The 22,205-nt window shown below is 44.9% G+C and overlaps 1 protein-coding gene across 2 annotated transcripts in view; it reads left to right on the plus strand.

The window, feature by feature from the left end:
* Positions 1-22,205, plus strand: part of LOC134220617 (transmembrane protein 198) — a 36,487-nt gene that overhangs the window by 11,542 nt on the left and 2,740 nt on the right. The window lies entirely within an intron of this gene.

Below are 22,205 nucleotides of genomic sequence, written 5' to 3' on the forward strand. Positions count from 1 at the left end.
CAGAATGTGAAATGTCCCTTCTACAAGTTCCCCAAGAACAATCCGTAGGTCCCGGAAACGGTCAAAATCGTCAGTGGTCCATTTTATATTCATACCTCACTTTCTGATAGAAAACCATGAAAAACGAACCGTCAAATGACCAATTTTGGCGCAAAAACTGAAATGGCCCCTCTACGGGTTCCCCGGGGGCACCCCAGCGACTTCAGGATCCGTCTTTTTAATTGGTTTTTCATTCTTGACGTATGAGAAGACTTCTGGGATGTAATAATTATGAAAGATCGGTCAAAAAACTTGATTCAAATGAATTTGTGGCCTGATCCCTTTTAAAGCTCCCGATCGGTACCGATTCTAAACAAATGGCCATATCTCACTTGATTCTTGTCCGATTTCGAATTTGAACATACGGTTCCAATCAGAAAGAGCCCTATTTTTTGTGTGTTTTTAACCACAACTTATCCTAATACCCACTACAAATTCACGGTTGCTACCTTCGAAAAACCCGAAATATCTCCGGTACAATTATGCCAAAAATTCGCCTATCCCAGTTATTTTGGACATTCCCTGTACATTGTTGTCACCTAAACTCCCGAACAAATTTGAAACACAGGTGATTTGTGGGCTATGCTTTAGCTGTAAGTTTATTAGGTTAGAATACAATGCAATACAGACTGCATAATTGATTATTACTTACAAATGGGTTGAATGACCAACGAGTTGCTGAGTTGCTGAAGACTGTGGCTAACCGTTTTCTTCTCTGCTCTATCTCTTTTTGCAACTGATTGTTCGCTCCGTGTAAATTGGTCCCATTGTCGGTAAAGAACTCAACTGGCAACCCCCGATGGACCACGAAACGACGAATGGCTTGAATGCAAGATTCTGTTGACATACTGTGCACAATCTCCATGTGTACCGCCTGAACACTTAGACACGTAAAGAGTGCAGTATATCGTTTTGCATTGCTGCGCCCAACCTTCATCAAAACTGGCCCAAAATAATCTAAACAAACGAATGTGAATGGCCGCACGAAAGGTGTCTCACGAACTTTTAGCAGCGGGGCCATTGGAGGTGTTCGCGGCACAGTCTTGTTAACATGGCAGTAACTACATGTTCCTGCTACTTTTGTGATCAGCGCTTGCATTCTTGTCGCATCTCATTCACTATGGTCTCACGATTTGCGTGTCGGAAACGGCGGTGGAACTTGTCTGTCAGAAGAAAGGTGGCTGCGGACTGTTGCCTTAAAATTGTGAGATACTTTGGGTGCAGCATCGATCCTTCCGCGCATTCGTAATATACCGAACTTATCCAAGAATGGCCAGAGTTTAAAAATTTGGCTAGTTCTGGATATCGCCGATTTGCGAGACCGCTTTTCTTCATCTTCTCCCCCAAGCTGTTTAATTTCCACTCCATAGCATTCCTGCTGCGCTTGCTTGTACAGCCCCAGATACCTTTGCGATTGCCAATTCCTCCTTATTCAACACTTATCATTCCAGCTGTTCATAACGTATCTTTTCTTAAAACTTACGATGAAATGATGTACATATGGTGTTGCGCGAAGCATCTTCTCCCATCTGCTAAACTTTTCGACTTGATCTAATGAAACTTTTTCAACGTGGATACATACGAGATATAAATTTCTCCACTTGTGGTATACGGCAACACCTCTTGTTCGGGCCAGAAACATTCTTGATTCCATTCTTCTGTCAAACCTAGGTCCTTTACTCCATTTCGTTGCCATAGCTGCGACATTTTTGTCAGTGTCAATTTTTCGCCATTCCTGTACATCCGTTGTGGACAGAATTTCTGCTATACGGAATCTAACGAATTGTTGATATTTTCGGGATCGGAACGTAGCCACGCTAGCACTGTCTGCGAATCGGTCCACAGCACAGGACGCATAACGGGAAGGTCGTGCATAGATATAACATTGGTAAGCAACCGTGTCCCTAATACGGTCGCTTGGAGCTCCAACCATGGAATGGACATTAACTTCAGGACCGCTACCTTGGCTTTCGCGCTTACCAAAGAAACTGTAATTCCGTCCTCAGACTCAATCCGAAACTAAGCAACACTGGCGTAGACTGACTTGCTGGCGTCAACGAAGACGTGGATTTGGAATGAGCTAAGAATTCGCTGCTGAGAAATAGCAACGCGGAATCCTAACCGAGTTGCTCCGGTAGAAGTGTTGTCCATCGTCGCCATATCCCGTTACGCTGGGATATGGATACTCTGAAGTAGTGCGTGACGGTGTAAATCCGGTCATATCGCCAGGTTCGGTACACCACTGAAGCTGACAATATGACGTCCCTAACCCTGAATCCCAAGGTGTCAGGCGACCCGTGCCGAGGGGATGAATGGCCTGGGGGTGAAACAATTAGCCAGGCAGTTAACGGAGCCTGTGATGCTGGGTAGACACTTTTTCGTGGTGCATTACGGAATAAGATTTACCACACTGTGCTGTAGTTCTTACTATTCTTATTAATACTTATGAGTGATGGTCAGAAGAGTATGGAACGACTATAATTTGCTTTTAGATGACCCATCTTTTGCTCCATTTGGATGGAGTCAATGGAGTAAATTAATAACGTAACTAAATCTTAGGCTGGTTTCGAAGCCAACGACATGAATCTTCAAGCTCCAGAGCGCTGATTAATTAGGAAAGAAGCGGATACGAATTTGGTGGATCTGCTGAACCCTCTGACTGATTAGAACTCTGTGTAAAGGTGAGATTCAGAAATGCCAAAACGCAATGAAATCAGATCTCTGTACAAAAACGAATTCGGAACTCATAAGAAGAAGCAAAAATTATGTTTGAACTTCAGTACCGATGCGATATATTTCATGGAGCTCGTTGTTAGCTCCTTGGAAATTCTTATACCAAGGAGGAGTGTTTTTTTTTCTCCCTAAGCAATGGAGGGGGAATCTGCTCAACAGACATCCTGGGTCCAGGAAGTGCGGGCTTAGGGACCACCTCCAACAGCAAACGAGGGAGGCAGGACTACATCCCCGACCCGCTAAACCGTTTCTATTGCCGCCAAGCCCATCGTCCCTTCGGTACAACCAGAAAGTAATGCTTCAAAGGGGGGCCAGTGCACAACGCACCCTCGAGGTTAGCTGCGTGTCCTTGCAGCACCGAACATCGTAACTCGCTTTTTTAGAAGAACACCATGGTATCGTGCCAGCGCATTGCCGGCTTTCCAGGTGGCCTTACCACGCCCTATGTCCTCGGAAGGTGGGAAAGGTCGACTTTGCGCCTGCTTCCCTCTGCACGACTGGTATCAAGAATGATGATGCCGCGTGCACCGCAAATTGACCTCTCTGCGATAGGGTCTATTCGCCAACACACAGAGGGACTTGCCGACGCGCTGCCTATTCCTGCCCCAGCCTTGACGAGAACCCCTTTCCGTCCTCGAGCTCGGAACCCGCCCGGTTGACCGACGCCGCGAAAGCAACGCTACCATGTTGTTCTTCGCGCGGCCACTTGTTCGATAAAAGGATCGAGTTGGACCACAGGGCATGACCACCGGTATGACCCATGAAGCCGACTCCGATCCCTTGGACCACATCTTACTTGCGCCTAAACTAGCCATCCTTGAGTTCACGCGCCACCTTCGGTGTAGCTCCGAGACTATTTGGACGATAGCCGATAAAACGGCGTTCCAGCCAACTTCATCTTTACACATCCTCCGAACTAGGTTGTCCGGGGTAGTGTCCAGACCACATGTGGTCACGCATTATTAGCATTAGCATTAGCATTGTTACGGTGTAATTCGTAGATTGGACACTAGTGATACTCATGTTTTATTTTGAGATCCTTATCTAGAATGCTATCAGAAATCAAAAAGAGGAGTGGTCCTTGATTCCAGTCTTAAACAAAAATAACAAAAGCATGAGGATTACTACTCCTGGCCACGCCCATCTTCACCGTAACTAGGGAGAGGAAGGAAGTGTTGATGTAGTACTTACTTAACGAGAGGCCACCGACATAGCAATACCCTCATAAGTACTACGGAGTTGGATAATGAGGAAGGTATTCGTTGGGTCAGGATTTGCCTGTAGCTGGCAATGTAACCGTGGTAGATCTTACCCCGTAACACATCACGTAAAGGTGTCTACCCAGCATTACGGGTAAATGACCACATGTGGTCACGCATTGCGCGAAAACGTGGGCACACGAACAACACGTTTTCCGCCGTTTCCTCTAAACCTGCGCACACCAAACACTCGGGCGAGGCCGAGCAAGCCAGCTGCGTTACCTGCACTGTGATTTTGCAGCACGCTTAAACGCCGGGCACTTCGAACCCCCCATGTAGTGCTTGCTGTTCACAGCTTTGCTGGAACAAATCAAACAATTGGGAGGGTTTGTGCAGCATTGTGCCTTATGTCCCTCCAATCCGCAGCGTCGGCAGAGATTGCTTCTGTCAGGGCCTTTGCAGTCCCATTGCTTGTGCCCCGGTTCCAGGCACTTGAAGCAAACTTCGGGTTGCTCGTATATGCGCACAGGGCACACCGTCCATCCCACCTTGACAATCCCTAACTTGACTACCTTGGAGGCGTCCGCTGCAGATAGCCGAACCAATTCTACCTGCGTCCCTGCCGGACCTTTTCGTAGCCGAACGGCTGCGGTGGGCGTCTCCACTTCACACTATCGCCGCAGTGCCGTAACGAGCTCTTCGACTTCGGTGATCTCGTCCAGGTCTTTAACCCTTAGATTCACCTCCATCGTGAGTGCCCTCACCTTGACCGTCTCGCCTAGGACTTCCTCCGCCAACCCCAACCCCTGCCGTAACCCCTTACCACCATCTTTCCTGGGTGGACGGACCTTTCCAGGTCCTTCCTCCCCCGGTTTTGGAGGTACCTGGCCGGGGTTTAGCTTTCCAGCCCCACTACCCTTGTTCGGGGTAGTAACCCTCCGCGTTTTGGAGCGGCCCCCAGGGAGCTCATCCCCTGGAGACTGTCTCCCCCGTTTTTGTGTCTGCTCCGTTGGAGCAGTCACCCCCGACGTGCCCGCGAATACTTAAGTCTCAGTCTGGGAAGACTTTGGCACCATCGTCTTCGCTGGCACGCCCTCGGTCGATTCGACCTTGCCCGAGTCTGCGAATCCTTGGGCCTCAGTCTGGGTAGACCTCGACTCCAAGGATTTCACGGGTTTACACTTGGCCGTCCCGACCGCCCTCTCCAGCTTGGCGTCCAACATCGACTTACATCGACTTTCGAAGTTTCTGCAAGCTCCTCTTGAGGTCCTTACTGATATTATGCTTCGATGACGCAAAGTCGATGATGGCGTCCAGCTGTTCCGTCGCCACCTCGAAGGCCGAAAGCCCATCGCGTTTGCGGTTCATCGCCCCCACAAGCCATGGGCCGTCCATAACCTCTACCGGCGTAGCCGAGGAGAAGGTTAAGTGACCCACGCTGGCGCTGCGCACTGAGCTGCCGACTATTGCCTCTGGCCTCCTAGGCGGAGACCTGAACAACCCGCCTATTGCGAAGGGGTTGTCCCCTACACTATTACCACTAATTGAAGAATTGACTTGGTTTTCCATCTTGGTCCCACGAGTTGCTCGGGAAAAGAGGTCTACCGCGCAAGAGCCCAGCATGACGCGGTAAGGGACAATTACTGTGGAGGGTGCCCAGGTACCCCACAGGCTCCGTTAAAGGCCTAGCTCATTATTTCACCCCCCTGGCCATGCATCCCCTCGGCACGGGTCGCTTAATGCCTTGGGACTTGGGGTTAGCGACGATGGTTCCTTTGGTCGCACCCCCTCACTCTAGCTGATGTCAGTAGCATAACAGGCTGCACTACCAGCTAAGTACAAAACCCTTAGCTGGCGGTCGATTGTCATCGGAAGACCCGTGGAAGCGTGAGATTGGAACTTATGAGGACCAGAGCTGTGTAGGTCGCACCTTCCCAGATGTCAACTCACCATTTCGCAGTCCCCAAGGAGGAGTGTTGGTATAAAGTATATGTGTGACTCTATTGTGTTAGAGAGAGCACCCGAGTAAGCCTCATACGGGATTAGTGTCTTTTTTTTTTTTTTTTTTTTCTTGAGCAAGGGTAAACGGAAATCTGCAACCAGACACCTGAGGAGGTACTCAGGTAGTGTGGGGATGGGTATGTCATGTAACTCTTACCCGACCCACTAAAACCAAAACCCTTTCGCCAGTCCGTACCCCCGGCCCGCAATTAAGCAATACATCAGGGGGACTATTGAGAACGCTCACGCCTATGCTAACGCACTTGACGTCAATACACACAACATCGACTTCAAGGGTGGCTACCTCACCACCCGTCGATCGCAAGCTATGATAGTAACCTAACGGTCCGTATCATAATCTCACGTTGAGACGAGCACCCCGACAACAACCACCGCGCGTGAACCGCAATGACCTCTATATCTACATACTGAGGTCCCCGCAGCCCACCCGCGACATGTTGGTTGTCGGGGTGAGCAAGGTGTTCACTGCATCACAGGTGCCCTTACTGCACTCGTTGGTTTTGTTCAAGACGCCACCACCGCTGCAGTTTCGACATGATCTGTTGAGATGCTGTGTTCACCGCATTCCATATAGCTTCTTCCCGGCACATCCTCTCGACGAGGTTGTCCGGGGTTGTATCCATACCACTAATAAGCAGCATGGTATTGCGTTCTACCTCGAATCGCGGGCATGCGAACATCACATGCTCTGCCGATTCTACCTCACCTACACATTCAGGACACTCCGCAGAATCTGCGAAGCCAAACCTGTGTAGGAATTTCTTAAAGCAGCCATGTTCAGACAACACCTGTGTTAGGTGGAAGTTGACTTGACCATGCTTCCTATCAACCCAGTTGGACACATCTGAATCAGTCTGTGGGTCCAACGACCTTTGACTGCGGTGTCCCATGCTCTTTGCCATTTGAGCAACGAAGCTGCTCTCTTGACACGTCGCACTTGCACCGAGTCCCTTTCGTTGTAGCACTCCACATCCTCCTCTAGGAGTGTGTCTATCGGCATCATTCCAGCTATAACGCACACCGCCTCATATGATATGGTGCGATATGCGCTCGCGACACGTAAGCACATCAGCCGGTGTACTCTGATCAATTTCTTTACATTGTACTCGGCTTTTAGTGCTACGGCCCATGCCGGCACGCCATAACGGATGATAGACAATGCTACGCCAGCTATCAGCCTACGCACTTGACTATGCACCGCCGATCTGTTGGACATCATTCGTGATAAAGATTTTATCGCCAATGAAGCCCGCTGACATGCATAATCGACGTGGCTCGTAAAATTGAGCTTATCATCGATCATCACGCCCAGATGCTTGAGAGACCTCACGGAGTTAACTGTGCAGGTCCCTACTCTTATCCTCGCCTGTTGCAGCCCATGACGGTTATGCACTACCACAACTTCTGTCTTGTGATGTGCAAGGGACAACCGCCTCGAGTTGAGCCATTCCTCCACTCTGCCAATCGCGTATGAAGCCTTCAGTTCGACTTCGACGAGAGTGTCACCTGCTACTTCTAGCATTACGTCATCCGCGAAGCCTTCTATCTTCACTCCGGCCGGAAGACTTAGGCGTAATACTCCATCGTACATAATATTCCACAGAACCGGTCCGAGGATCGATCCCTGTGGAACACCCGCGGACACTACGATCGACTTTTGACCGGCATCAGTGTTGTATAACAGCACCCTATTCTGAAAATAGCTTTCAGTATCCTGCACAGGTAATCCGGAACTCTCAATCGGTGCAGGGAGTCAGCAATTGCTGCCCAGCTAGCATTGTTGAACGCGTTTTTACATCGAGTGTAATCAACGCGCAGTACCTAATACCTCTTCTGTTTAGACCTCTCGCTATCTTGGCCGTATCCGTTACCGCTCGAATTGCTTCGATGGTAGAACGGCCCTTACGGAAGCCATACTGGTTGCTAGATAAGCCACCAGCACACTCTGTATAGGCCGACAATCTATTCAGAATGACCCTCTCTAGCAGCTTTCCAGCTGTGTCGAGTAGGCAAATTGGTCTGTATGCCGAAGGAACCACCGGCTGTTTGCCAGGCTTCGGTAATAGCACCAATTTCTGCCGTTTCCATCGATCTGGGAAGTTTCCTTCGTCCATGCATCTCTGGAGGCAGCTCCTGAACATATCTGGATTGGCAAGAATGGCGTGTTTAAGGGCCAGGTTTGGAATACCATCCGGGCCTGGCGCCTTATTGAGCTTAAGTTTTCTTGCGGCTACGATAAGCTCTTCGTTAGTCACTAGCGGTACCACGTCGACTGACTCGTACGGTGTAGCGGGCCAGTCCGATGGTTCATGTGTCGGAAACAGTCCCTCTACTATACTGGCTAACAGCTCTGGGGATCTTTCAGGAGGTGTGCTCTTGGTCCTAGACATCACTATCCTGTATGCATCGCCCCACGGGTGTCATTCGCCATCCTGCACAGCTGTTCGAAGCAGGCTCGCTTGCTACATTTAATCTCGTAGTTCAGGGCTCTGCTCGCTGTCCGGAATACCCTCGTCTATCGAGTCGTTCAGCGTCTGTTCTAGCACGTCGCAACCTTCTTTAGCTTTAAGACAGGTTCTACGAAGATCTGCATCGTGTCAGACCACCAGTACACTGGTTGTCGATTTCCTGGGGCTGGGTCTTCCTTGGCATCGCCACGTCGCAAGCACGTGTAAGTACTTCCGTCAGGTCGTTACCGCTTAGTCCTGTAGTCCTACTCTCCCAGCGCAGTGCCTCCACCAACAGCTCTTGATTGAACTGTGACGTGCGCCATCCGGGATCCGTTGCACCACCTCTTCTCGTCGTAGTTCTCCGGGTATACTCGACCATAAAACGTACTTCCTGATGGTCGCTAGAAGTATGACCCTCGTGGACCATCCATCTCGGTTCTTCAGTCCATCCTGCGCTGCAGAAGGTGACATCGATACATGAATCACCGTTCGGTCCTCTGAACGTTGGCACTTGACCTTCGTTCAGCAGAACTACGTTCAATACCGCTAGTGACTCTAACAGGATATGCCCTCTAGCGTTAGTAAACCGGGAACCCCAGTCCACTGCCCACGCATTGAAGTCACCTGCTACAACTACTGGTTTAAGGCCAGTTAGCTTCGCCGCAAGAGTATCAACTACCCTAGTGTACTGCTCTATACTCCATCTAGGAGGACAGTAGCAGCTACAAAAGTAAACACCGTTTACCTTTGCTATGACGAAACCCTCATCGTTAGGCGAAGATATTATCTTCTGGATGGGGTAGCGCCCACAAGTCCAGATTCCCACCATACCGGACTTGTCCGCAATCCAGCTGCCGTTTCCAGCAGGGATGCGGTATGGGTCGGACAGCAAGGCAACATCAGCTTTACACTCGATAACCGACTGTTGTAGCAGCAGCTGGGCCGCCTCGCAGTGGTTCAAGTTTAGCTGTGTTACTTGCATGTCTGGACCCTTCTAGAGGCCGGACAGGCTCTGCACCGGTGAGATGCCTGTTGTCTGCCCCGTAGGACAGATCAGGCATCTCGGTGCAGCCTGGCAGGTGCGAGCCTGGTGGTTTTCGGCTCCGCACCTACGGCACAGCTTACTACGGTCAGGTCCCTTACAGTCATAGGACTTATGACCGTGGCCAAGGCACCTGTAGTAGGCCTGATTGGTTGGCTTGTGCTCAGCGAGCACACCGACCAACCCACCTTCAGTTTTACCTTATCCAGCACCTTCTTGGCCTCAGCCATAGGTACTTGGAATGAGGCAACCTGCATTCCCGCAAAGCCTTTGCGTAACCGAATCGCGGATTCCTGGATCTCGACATTACACTGATCCTTCAGTGCGTCTACCAGGTCTCCGGCTTCGGTTATTTCATCCATGCCCTTGCACTGGATGTTCAGGACTGGGCACAGGGCTCTAACCTGGACCCTGTCACCCAGGACCTCTTCCGTCAACTTTTTATACTCGGAACTCTTCCGAGTAGCATCCCGCTTCAAGACGAGAATCATCTCGCCTTTGCGCGTTCTTCGGATGCAGTTGACATCCCTCCTAGACGAGAGAGCTTCTCAGTGCCTCTCATAGTCTTTAGGACTTCGGCGTAGCTTTTATCGTCAGCCTTGACAATGATCGCTTCACCTCTATCCTTCCGCTTGCCACTCCCACTAGAAGGCGCACCCTTTTCCTCACGGGCTCTACCCTTCTTGGCGGTGGCTGGATCCTTTCCTTGGTCGCACTCCTTGCGACCTGCTGGCGGCTTCTTTTCTCCTTTTAGGATTCACTACCTTGGTCCATGGTAGATCTTCCTCCCGGCGGTCCTCTGGTATCTTCCTAGGTGGAGGTACCATTTTCCTCCTCGGTCTCCACTCGGACCTTTTCTGCGGTCCGTGCCGAGGCTTTATTAGCTACTTTCAGGTCCGCCTCCTGCGTGACCCTACTAAGCTTAGGAGTTGCTCCGCTGTTAGCCATACGCCGTTTAAGTTCTGCAGTCTGGCTCTCCGCCAGCTGCTTCCCTTCTGCAAGGAGCCGAATCTTCGATTCGGCCTCCTTCGAGGCCTTCTTGGCTTGGCTAACCGCCAATTCCTTTTCTTCAGTAAGAAGACGGATCTTGTGCTCCGCCTCCTTACTGGCTTCCAGCAAGGACTTCCACTCCGACTTCGCCTCCACGACTAGAGCGCAGAGGGTTAGTACGGCCTGTTTTAAGTCCTTACTATAATTCACTCGGTTGTCCAGGAAGGACATGATTACGTCCGAAACGTCCGTAATCACCTCCATCGTCTGACTCCATCCTCACCGTGGTTAGTCATCACCGAGTTAATGACTTTGGTCAGAGTGGGGCCGTCCATCTTAACATCCACCGGCACCTCTTCCGACCCACCACGTGCTCCGCCATCGCCTCCCCCCGGCGATCTTTGGGGTGACCGATCAAGGCCACTGCGCCTGGCGAAAGGGTTCTCCTTGTCGCCATTCGCCTCACCTCCTTCCTTCGTCGTTTTTGAAATTTTTAGTGGGAAACTCATGTTTGTTGGGTCCCCCTTGCGGCTGCTGTCGAATCCTGTTGGTGTAGTCGCCTTCGCGATCCCATGGTTATCTATACATACCTTGCGGCATGCAGGGAGGCCATGCGAGGTTGACACTTTCGTGTTCAGAGCCAGATCAGCGCTAGTCAGGAAGGAGCATCTGAGCCTACTCCCACTCAGCTACCAGCTGAGCCACAGGATTGTACCGCGTGCCACAAGGCCTGCCACGGTTTTAGGGGACGGAAGACAGCCTGGCCATTAGCCCATTCGCCGTTTCAGGTCGGTGTCACCCGGCCTTACTAAGAGAATAGAATAACCAGACTACCAGCCCTTGCGTTCACAATATCTCAATATCCAAAAACAAGACCAATAACATGCAACCAGTATACCATAATCAGGATCTTACTGGGATCAATCCTGATGTGCCAATGGCAGGGGGGGGGCTTGTGCTTTTGAAGCGGCACACAGTCGCTTTGATAGAGTCTGCTTACGGGCACTTGTGGTTTTTTGGGAGGGATTTTAGCAGAGCCCACTGCTAAATCCCACCACGCCCTAGGCAGTTCTCCCTGACTCGCAGACAGCTGGGGAGGGGTCGTCAAGCCCTTGGACATGGTCCATGCTGTCCCTACTGTCCCTGCTGCCCCCACGGGATTAGTGTCTGTGTGAGCGTAAATGAGCCTGAGCGAATACATTAAGTACTGCCTGTCCCCCAGAAGTAATACTGGGAGGCAGTTCTTGGGGGAAATGATGGGTGGTGCCCAAGGGCCAAGGGAGTTTAGTCGGTATTAGCTTCACTGATCGAGTCCGACAATCCAGTACACTTCCGTGTGGTAGCTTGGCAACTCGAAAACGAAGAAAATTTATATAGGACTTGGGTTCGCTGGAGTGGTGCGACACTTCATCCTTCGTCATCTCGAAATTTCGTCGTCGTTGCCATTCAGGTTGGTTTTTCATAGAACCTTTTTTACGGATATTGCTCCTGATAACTGGCATGCTTTCTGCATCCGTGGTTTGAACAATTAGCATACTTAAGCTCAATTTTGTAGATATGCTCACAATCGGTGTGAGTGGGACATCCGATACTTCTGCCATACATAGTGGTCTTCTTCTTCTTCGTTGGCATTACATCCCCTACTGGGACATTGCCGCCTCGCAGCAGCAGCAGTTATTAACTGCGAGGTTTCTAAGCCAAGTTACCATTTTTGCATTCGTATATGCCCAGGGAAGTCGAGACAATTTCCAATCCGAAAATTGTCTAGACCGGCACCGGGAATCGAACCCAGCCACCCTCAGCATGGTCTTGCTTTGTAGCCGCGCATCTGACATCACGGCTAAGAAGGGCCCCCTACATAGTGGTCATGCTGAGCTTTTATGGTATCTGTGCCACCTTCCGAAAACTTCAAGAACCGTGCTCGGTTTATGTTGCTGAGCTGGCAGAAATTAACTTCGTTTTGGGGATAATTTCCGATCAGCCCGTAGACCTTTCTTCATCTTCTCGGATAGTCTTAGTTTTATCGAGTTCGAGACACTCCGGTCGAAGAAACCAGTTGAGCACGCATCTTACTTTTTAACAACTAATACTGCCGTCATACGCATATTTGTCCCATGTTTGCTAGGATTCCTATGAACATGGGACAGTTATGTGTTTAACGGCAGTATAAGAGAGCAGATGATTTGGTCGAAAGATCATACAAGATTACCTTTGTATGGGTCCCATCCCATTGCCTAATCTATGGCAATGAGAAGGCGGATTCGCTAGCAAGGTGGGCGCACAGGAAGATGAAGTTTATGAAAGACAAATCTCGAACAACGAGTTTTACCCATTAGTCCGTCAGGGTACTCTTCAAAATTGGCAGATTTGGTCACGCAATGAACGACGGTGGCTATTTTCCATAATTCCTAAAGTCGCTGCGCGAGCGTGGTTCAGAGGTGAGGACTTCAGCCGAGGCTTCATTCACACGACGTCGAGGTTTATGTCCAATCACCTTTCACTAAACGCACATCTCTATAGAATAAACCTTTTCGATAGCAACCTATGTAGGTGTGGAAATGGTTACGATGACATCGATGGTATTGCTCGGAAAACCTCCAGAGAGCAACTATTGGATACCCTTGTGGGCCGAGGTAAACAACCATACAGAAAAGTAAGAGATGTTTTGGGGGATCGCGATATGCAGGCCATACCCCCTTTTTACCCTTCTTACACCCTAAGAAGGGTATAAAGATCGCTCGAAAAACCGACTTTTTATCCGAGGCTCGGAGACCCAAGTCGTATATACCAATCAACTCAGCTCGACGAACTGAGCACATGTATGTATGTGTGTGTGTGTGTGCGTGTGTGCGTATGTGTGTGCGTTACAAAATCTCACATCAAGATCTCAGCCGTCCGTGGACCGATTTGCACGATTTTAACACTAAACAAAAGCTATCACTTTGTCATTGTACGAGTTCAATTTTTTTTGCAATCGGACATTTGGTTCCAGAGATATGTGAGAAATACGAACATGAAGTGTATTTTCAGAAAACTAACAAAATAATGTCACATAAATATCTCAGCCGTCTGTAAACCAATTTGCATGATTTTATCTTTAAACGAAAGCTATGACTTTGCCATTGAACCCATTGTATTTTGTTTTGCAATTAGACATTGGGTTCCGGAGATATCTCTGAAATACGAACATAAAGCATTAGACGTATCAACTTCACACATTGGTAAAATATGTCCCATCAAGATCTCAGTCGTCCTTAGACCGATTTGTGCGATTTTATCTTTAAACGAAAGCTATGTTTTTGTCATTGGACCCATTAATTTTTTTTCTGCAATCGGAAATTCGTTTTCAGAGATATCTGTGAAATACGAATATGAGACATATTTTCAGACTACTAATGAAAAATTGTCACACCAATATCTCAGCCGTCTATGACCCGATTTGAACTCTTTTGGGCTTAAACAGAAGCTGTAATATTGCCATTGGAGGCGGCAAATCAAATCTGCAGTCTTTTTGTATTTTTTCAAAATTGTTAAATTTCCAGAAATATCCTTTTTACCCTTCTTACATCCTAAGAAGGGTATAAAGATCGCTTGAAAAACCGACTTTTTATCCGAGGCTCGGAGACCGAAGTCGTATATACCAATCAACTCAGCTCGACGAACTGAGCATATGTATGTATGTGTGTGCGTGTGTGCGTATGTGTGTGCGTTACAAAAATCTCACATCAAGATCTCAGCCGTCCGTGGACCGATTTGCACGATTTTAACACTAAACGAAAGCTATCACTTTGTCATTGTACGAGTTCAATTTTTTTTGCAATCGGACATTTGGTTCCAGAGATATGTGAGAAATACGAACATGAAGTGTATTTTCAGAAAACTAACTAAATAATGTCACATAAATATCTCAGCCGTCTGTAAACCAATTCGCATGATTTTATCTTTGAACGAAAGCTATGACTTTGCCATTGAACCCATCGTATTTTGTTTTTGCAATTAGACATTGGGTTCCGGAGATATCTCTGAAATACGAACATAAAGCATTAGACGTATCAACTTCACACATTGGTAAAATATGTCCCATCAAGATCTCAGTCGTCCTTGGACCGATTTGTGCGATTTTATCTTTAAACGAAAGCTATGTTTTTGTCATTGGACCCATTCATTTTTTTCTGCAATTGGAAATTCGGATTCAGAGATATCTGTGAAATACGAATATGAGACATATTTTCAGACTACTAATGAAGAATTGTCACACCAATATCTCAGCCGTCTTTGACCCGATTTGAACTCTTTTGGGCTTAATCAGAAGCTGTAATATTGCCATTTAAGGCGGCAAATCAAATCTGCAGTCTTTTTGTATTTTTTTAAAATTGTTAAATTTCCAGAAGTATCCTTTTACCCTTCTTACACCCTAAGAAGGGTATAAAGATCGCTTGAAAACCGACTTTTATCCGAGGCTCGGAGACCCAAGTCGTATATACCAATCAACTCAGCTCGACGAACTGAGCACATGTATGTATGTGTGTGTGTGTGTGCGTGTGTGCGTGTGTGCGTATGTGTGTGCGTTACAAAAATCTCACATCAAGATCTCAGCCGTCCGTGGACCGATTTGCACGATTTTAACACTAAACAAAAGCTATCACTTTGTCATTGTACGAGTTCAATTTTTTTTGCAATCGGACATTTGGTTCCAGAGATATGTGAGAAATACGAACATGAAGTGTATTTTCAGAAAACTAACAAAATAATGTCACATAAATATCTCAGCCGTCTGTAAACCAATTTGCATGATTTTATCTTTAAACGAAAGCTATGACTTTGCCATTGAACCCATCGTATTTTGTTTTTGCAATTAGACATTGGGTTCCGGAGATATCTCTGAAATACGAACATAAAGCATTAGACGTATCAACTTCACACATTGGTAAAATATGTCCCATCAAGATCTCAGTCGTCCTTGGACCGATTTGTGCGATTTTATCTTTAAACGAAAGCTATGTTTTTGTCATTGGACCCATTCATTTTTTTCTGCAATTGGAAATTCGGATTCAGAGATATCTGTGAAATACGAATATGAGACATATTTTCAGACTACTAATGAAGAATTGTCACACCAATATCTCAGCCGTCTTTGACCCGATTTGAACTCTTTTGGGCTTAATCAGAAGCTGTAATGTTGCCATTTAAGGCGGCAAATCAAATCTGCAGTCTTTTGTATTTTTTAAAATTGTTAAATTTCCAGAAGTATCCCTTTACCCTTCTTACACCCTAAGAAGGGTATAAAGATCGCTTGAAAACCGACTTTTATCCGAGGCTCGGAGACCCAAGTCGTATATACCAATCAACTCAGCTCGACGAACTGAGCACATGTATGTATGTGTGTGTGTGTGTGCGTGTGTGCGTGTGTGCGTATGTGTGTGCGTTACAAAAATCTCACATCAAGATCTCAGCCGTCCGTGGACCGATTTGCACGATTTTAACACTAAACGAAAGCTATCACTTTGTCATTGTACGAGTTCAATTTTTTTTGCAATCGGACATTTGGTTCCAGAGATATGTGAGAAATACGAACATGAAGTGTATTTTCAGAAAACTAACAAAATAATGTCACATAAATATCTCAGCCGTCTGTAAACCAATTTGCATGATTTTATCTTTAAACGAAAGCTATGACTTTGCCATTGAACCCATTGTATTTTGTTTTTGCAATTAGACATTGGGTTCCGGAGATATCTCTGAAATACGAACATAAAGCATTAGACGTATCAACTTCACACATTGGTAAAATATGTCCCATCAAGATCTCAGTCGTCCTTAGACCGATTTGTGCGATTTTATCTTTAAACTTAAGCTATGTTTTTGTCATTGGACCCATTAATTTTTTTTCTGCAATCGGAAATTCGTTTTCAGAGATATCTGTGAAATACGAATATGAGACATATTTTCAGACTACTAATGAAAAATTGTCACACCAATATCTCAGCCGTCTATGACCTGATTTGAACTCTTTGGGCTTAAACAGAAGCTGTAATATTGCCATTTAAGGCGGCAAATCAAATCTGCAGTCTTTTGTATTTTTTCAAAATTGTTAAATTTCCAGAAATATCCTTTTACCCTTCTTACATCCTAAGAAGGGTATAAAGATCGCTTGAAAACCGACTTTTATCTGAGGCTCGGAGACCCAAGTCGTATATACCAATCAACTCAGCTCGACGAACTGAGCACATGTATGTATGTGTGTGTGTGTGCGTGTGTGCGTGTGTGCGTGTGTGCGTATGTGTGTGCGTTACAAAAATCTCACATCAAGATCTCAGCCGTCCGTGGACCGATTTGCACGATTTTAACACTAAACGAAAGCTATGACTTTGTCATTGTACGAGTTCAATTTTTTTTGCAATCGGACATTTGGTTCCAGAAATATGTGAGAAATACGAACATGAAGTGCATTTTCAGAAAACTAACAAAATAATGTCACATGAATATCTCAGCCGTCTGTAAACCAATTCGCATGATTTTATCTTTAAACGAAAGCTATGACTTTGCCATTGAACCCATTGTATTTTGTTTTTGCAATTAGACATTGGGTTCCGGAGATATCTCTGAAATACGAACATAAAGCATTAGACGTATCAACTTCACACATTGGTAAAATATGTCCCATCAAGATCTCAGTCGTCCTTGGACCGATTTGTGCGATTTTATCTTTAAACGAAAGCTATGTTTTTGTCATTGGACCCATTCATTTTTTTCTGCAATTGGAAATTCGGATTCAGAGATATCTGTGAAATACGAATATGAGACATATTTTCAGACTACTAATGAAGAATTGTCACACCAATATCTCAGCCGTCTTTGACCCGATTTGAACTCTTTTTGGGCTTAATCAGAAGCTGTAATGTTGCCATTTAAGGCGGCAAATCAAATCTGCAGTCTTTTGTATTTTTTAAAATTGTTAAATTTCCAGAAGTATCCCTTTTACCCTTCTTACACCCTAAGAAGGGTATAAAGATCGCTTGAAAAACCGACTTTTATCCGAGGCTCGGAGACCCAAGTCGTATATACCAATCAACTCAGCTCGACGAACTGAGCACATGTATGTGTGTGTGTGTGTGTGCGTGTGTGCGTGTGTGCGTATGTGTGTGCGTTACAAAAATCTCACATCAAGATCTCAGCCGTCCGTGGACCGATTTGCACGATTTTAACACTAAACGAAAGCTATGACTTTGTCATTGTACGAGTTCAATTTTTTTTTTGCAATCGGACATTTGGTTCCAGAGATATGTGAGAAATACGAACTTGAAGTGTATTTTCAGAAAACTAACAAAATACTGTCACATGAATATCTCAGCCGTCTGTAAACCAATTTGCATGATTTTATCTTTAAACGAAAGCTATGACTTTGCCATTGAACCCATTGTATTTTGTTTTTGCGATTAGACATTGGGTTCCGGAGATATCTCTGAAATACGAACATAAAGCATTAGACGTATCAACTTCACACATTGGTAAAATATGTCCCATCAAGATCTCAGTCGTCCTTGGACCGATTTGTGCGATTTTATCTTTAAACGAAAGCTATTTTCATGTCATTGGACCCATTAATTTTTTTCTGCAATCGGAAATTCAGTTTCAGAGATATCTGTGAAATACGAATATGAGACATATTTTCAGACTACTAATGAAGAATTGTCACACCAATATCTCAGCCGTCTATGACCCGATTTGAACTCTTTTGAGCTTAAACAGAAGCTGTAATATTGCCATTTAAGGCGGCAAATCAAATCTGCAGTCTTTTTGTATTTTTTAAAAATTGGCCAATTTCCAGAAATATCCCTTTTTACCCTTCTTACACCCTAAGAAGGGTATAAAGATCGCTTGACAAACCGTCTTTTTATCCGAGGCTCGGAGACTCAAATCGTATATACCAATTTACTCAGCTCGACGAACTGAGCACATGTATGTATGTGTGTGTGTGTGTGTGTGTGCGTGTGTGCGTATGTGTGTGCGTTACAAAATCTCACATCAAGATCTCAGCCGTCCGTGGACCGATTTGCACGATTTTAACACTAAACGAAAGCTATGACTTTGTCATTGTACGAGTTCAATTTTTTTTTTGCAATCGGACATTTGGTTCTAGAGATATATGAGAAATACGAACTTGAAGTGTATTTTCAGAAAACTAACAAAATACTGTCACATGAATATCTCAGCCGTCTGTAAACCAATTTACATGATTTTATCTTTAAACGAAAGCTATGACTTTGCCATTGAACCCATTGTATTTTGTTTTTGCGATTAGACATTGGGTTCCGGAGATATCCCTGAAATACGAACATAAAGCATTAGACGTATCAACTTCACACATTGGTAAAATATGTCCCATCAAGATCTCAGTCGTCCTTGGACCGATTTGTGCGATTTTATCTTTAAGGTGAGTTACGGCGGCGTCCAAAAATGGCAGCCACAATGGCCGTGCTATCCCTCACCTCGCGTTTTTGCTCGCACAAATGTGAATATTTAGGCGGTTAGCACATCTGGAAACCATTTTTTCGTGTATGCTGCAAGTGAGCAAAGGTGAAAAACTACTTTCCGTTTATGTCTGTCGTTTACTTTTCGAGTTATGTGCCCTTCAAAGCGCTATGTAGAATTTTAATTGGACTCCAACGCGATTCACCTTAAACGAAAGCTATGTTTTTGTCATTGGACCCATCCATTTTTTTCTGCAATTGGAAATTCGGTTTCAGAGATATCTGTGAAATACGAATATGAGACATATTTTCAGACTACTAATGAAGAATTGTCACACCAATATCTCAGCCGTCTATGACCCGATTTGAACTCTTTTGGGCTTAAACAGAAGCTGTAATATTGCCATTTAAGGCGGCAAATCAAATCTGCAGTCTTTTTGAATTTTTTAAAAATTGTTAAATTTCCAGAAATATCCTTTTTACCCTTCTTACATGCTAAGAAGGGTATAAAGATCGCTTGAAAAACCGACTTTTTATCCGAGGCTCGGAGACCCAAGTCGTATATACCAATCAACTCAGCTCGACTAACTGAGCACATGTATGTATGTGTGTGTGTGTGTGCGTGTGTGCGTGTGTGCGTATGTGTGTGCGTTACAAAAATCTCACATCAAGATCTCAGCCGTCCGTGGACCGATTTGCACGATTTTAACACTAAACGAAAGCTATGACTTTGTCATTGTACAAGTTCAATTTTTTTTGCAATTGGTCATTTGGTTCCAGAGATATGTGAGAAATACGAACATGAAGTGTATTTTCAGAAAACTAACAAAATACTGTCACATGAATATCTCAGCCGTCTGTAAACCAATTTGCATGATTTTATCTTTAAACGAAAGCTATGACTTTGCCATTGAACCCATTGTATTTTGTTTTTGCAATTAGACATTGGGTTCCGGAGATATCTCTGAAATACGAACATAAAGCATTAGACGTATCAACTTCACACATTGGTAAAATATGTCCCATCAAGATCTCAGTCGTCCTTGGACCGATTTGTGCGATTTTATCTTTAAACGAAAGCTATTTTCATGTCATTGGACCCATTAATTTTTTTCTGCAATCGGAAATTCAGTTTCAGAGATATCTGTGAAATACGAATATGAGACATATTTTCAGACTACTAATGAAGAATTGTCACACCAATATCTCAGCCGTCTATGACCCGATTTGAACTCTTTTGAGCTTAAACAGAAGCTGTAATATTGCCATTTAAGGCGGCAAATCAAATCTGCAGTCTTTTTGTTTTAAAAATTGGCCAATTTCCAGAAATATCCATTTTTACCCTTCTTACACCCTAAGAAGGGTATAAAGATCGCTTGAAAAACCGACTTTTTATCCGAGGCTCGGAGACCCAAGTCGTATATACCAATCAACTCAGCTCGACGAACTGAGCACATGTATGTATGTGTGTGTGTGTGTGTGCGTGTGTGCGTGTGTGCGTATGTGTGTGCGTTACAAAAATCTCACATCAAGATCTCAGCCGTCCGTGTACCGATTTGCACGATTTTAACACTAAACGAAAGCTATGACTTTGTCATTGTACGAGTTCAATTTTTTTTGCAATTGGTCATTTGGTTCCAGAGATATGTGAGAAATACGAACATGAAGTGCATTTTCAGAAAACTAACAAAATAATGTCACATGAATATCTCAGCCGTCTGTAAACCAATTTGCATGATTTTATCTTTAAACGAAAGCTATGACTTTGCCATTGAACCCATTGTATTTTGTTTTTGCAATTAGACATTGGGTTCCGGAGATATCTCTGAAATACGAACATAAAGCATTAGACGTATCAACTTCACACATTGGTAAAATATGTCCCATCAAGATCTCAGTCGTCCTTGGACCGATTTGTGCGATTTTATCTTTAAACGAAAGCTATGTTTTTGTCATTGGACCCATCCATTTTTTTCTGCAATCGGAAATTCAGTTTCAGAGATATCTGTGAAATACGAATATGAGACATATTTTCAGACTACTAATGAAGAATTGTCACACCAATATCTCAGCCGTCTATGACCCGATTTGAACTCTTTTGGGCTTAAACAGAAGCTGTAATATTGCCATTTAAGGCGGCAAATCAAATCTGCAGTCTTTTTGATTTTTTTTAAAAATTGTTAAATTTCCAGAAATATCCCTTTTTTTATTTTGAAATCGTTAAAAGCATGATAATATCAGTTATTTTACATTCAATTGAAGGTCATATGCATAGAAATTGTAATATGCACTGGGCACACACAACCATTCAAAAGTGTAAGAAGGGTTGCGTTCACTGTAGGTGGATTAAGTCGGGTTTTTTATTTTGAAATCGTTAAAAGCATGATAATATAAGTTAGTTTTCATTCAATTGAAGGTCATATGCATAGAAATTGTAATATGCACTGGGCACACACAACCATTCAAAAGTGTAAGAAGGGTTGCGTTCACTGTAGGTGGATTAAGTCGGGTTTTTTATTTTGAAATCGTTAAAAGCATGATAATATAAGTTATTTTTCATTCAATTGAAGGTCATATGCATAGAAATTGTAATATGCACTGGGCACACACAACCATTCAAAAGTGTAAGAAGGGTTGCGTTCACTGTAGGTGGATTAAGTCGGGTTTTTATTTTGAAATCGTTAAAAGCATGATAATATAAGTTAGTTTTCATTCAATTGAAGGTCATATGCATAGAAATTGTAATATGCACTGGGCACACACAACCATTCAAAAGTGTAAGAAGGGTTGCGTTCACTGTAGGTGGATTAAGTCGGGTTTTTCTCTCAGTTTTGCCTTTCTCGTACAACAAAAGCTTTATGACTATGGCTATATGAAAGGCTATATGACATTGGACAATGGGATCCGAAGTTATGGCCAAAACACGCTAAAAAATACTCATTCATTGTCTTTGATATTTTTTTCACGAGAAAGGCACCAACACCGCTAGGTGGATTAATCAGGGTTTTTTCTTGTCTTTATGTTATTGTTCCGTGTAAAACGAAGCTATGGGCTCGAGCACGATGCTACTAAATCCCAACCTCGTCCGTCCTGAAATTATTTACACAATCTAACCTTGAGTCGTCACGAGTATCTTGGTCTATGTCTCTTTTCCCCTACTAACTGTTGATAATAAGAAGATAATAAGATAAGATTATATCGATTGTAAATATCATAAAGTATCGGCACGCCTGAACCAGTCAAATAAACGCAATACATA

Source organism: Armigeres subalbatus, chromosome 3 (assembly GCF_024139115.2).
Source record: "Armigeres subalbatus isolate Guangzhou_Male chromosome 3, GZ_Asu_2, whole genome shotgun sequence".
Lineage (NCBI taxonomy): Eukaryota > Metazoa > Arthropoda > Insecta > Diptera > Culicidae > Armigeres > Armigeres subalbatus.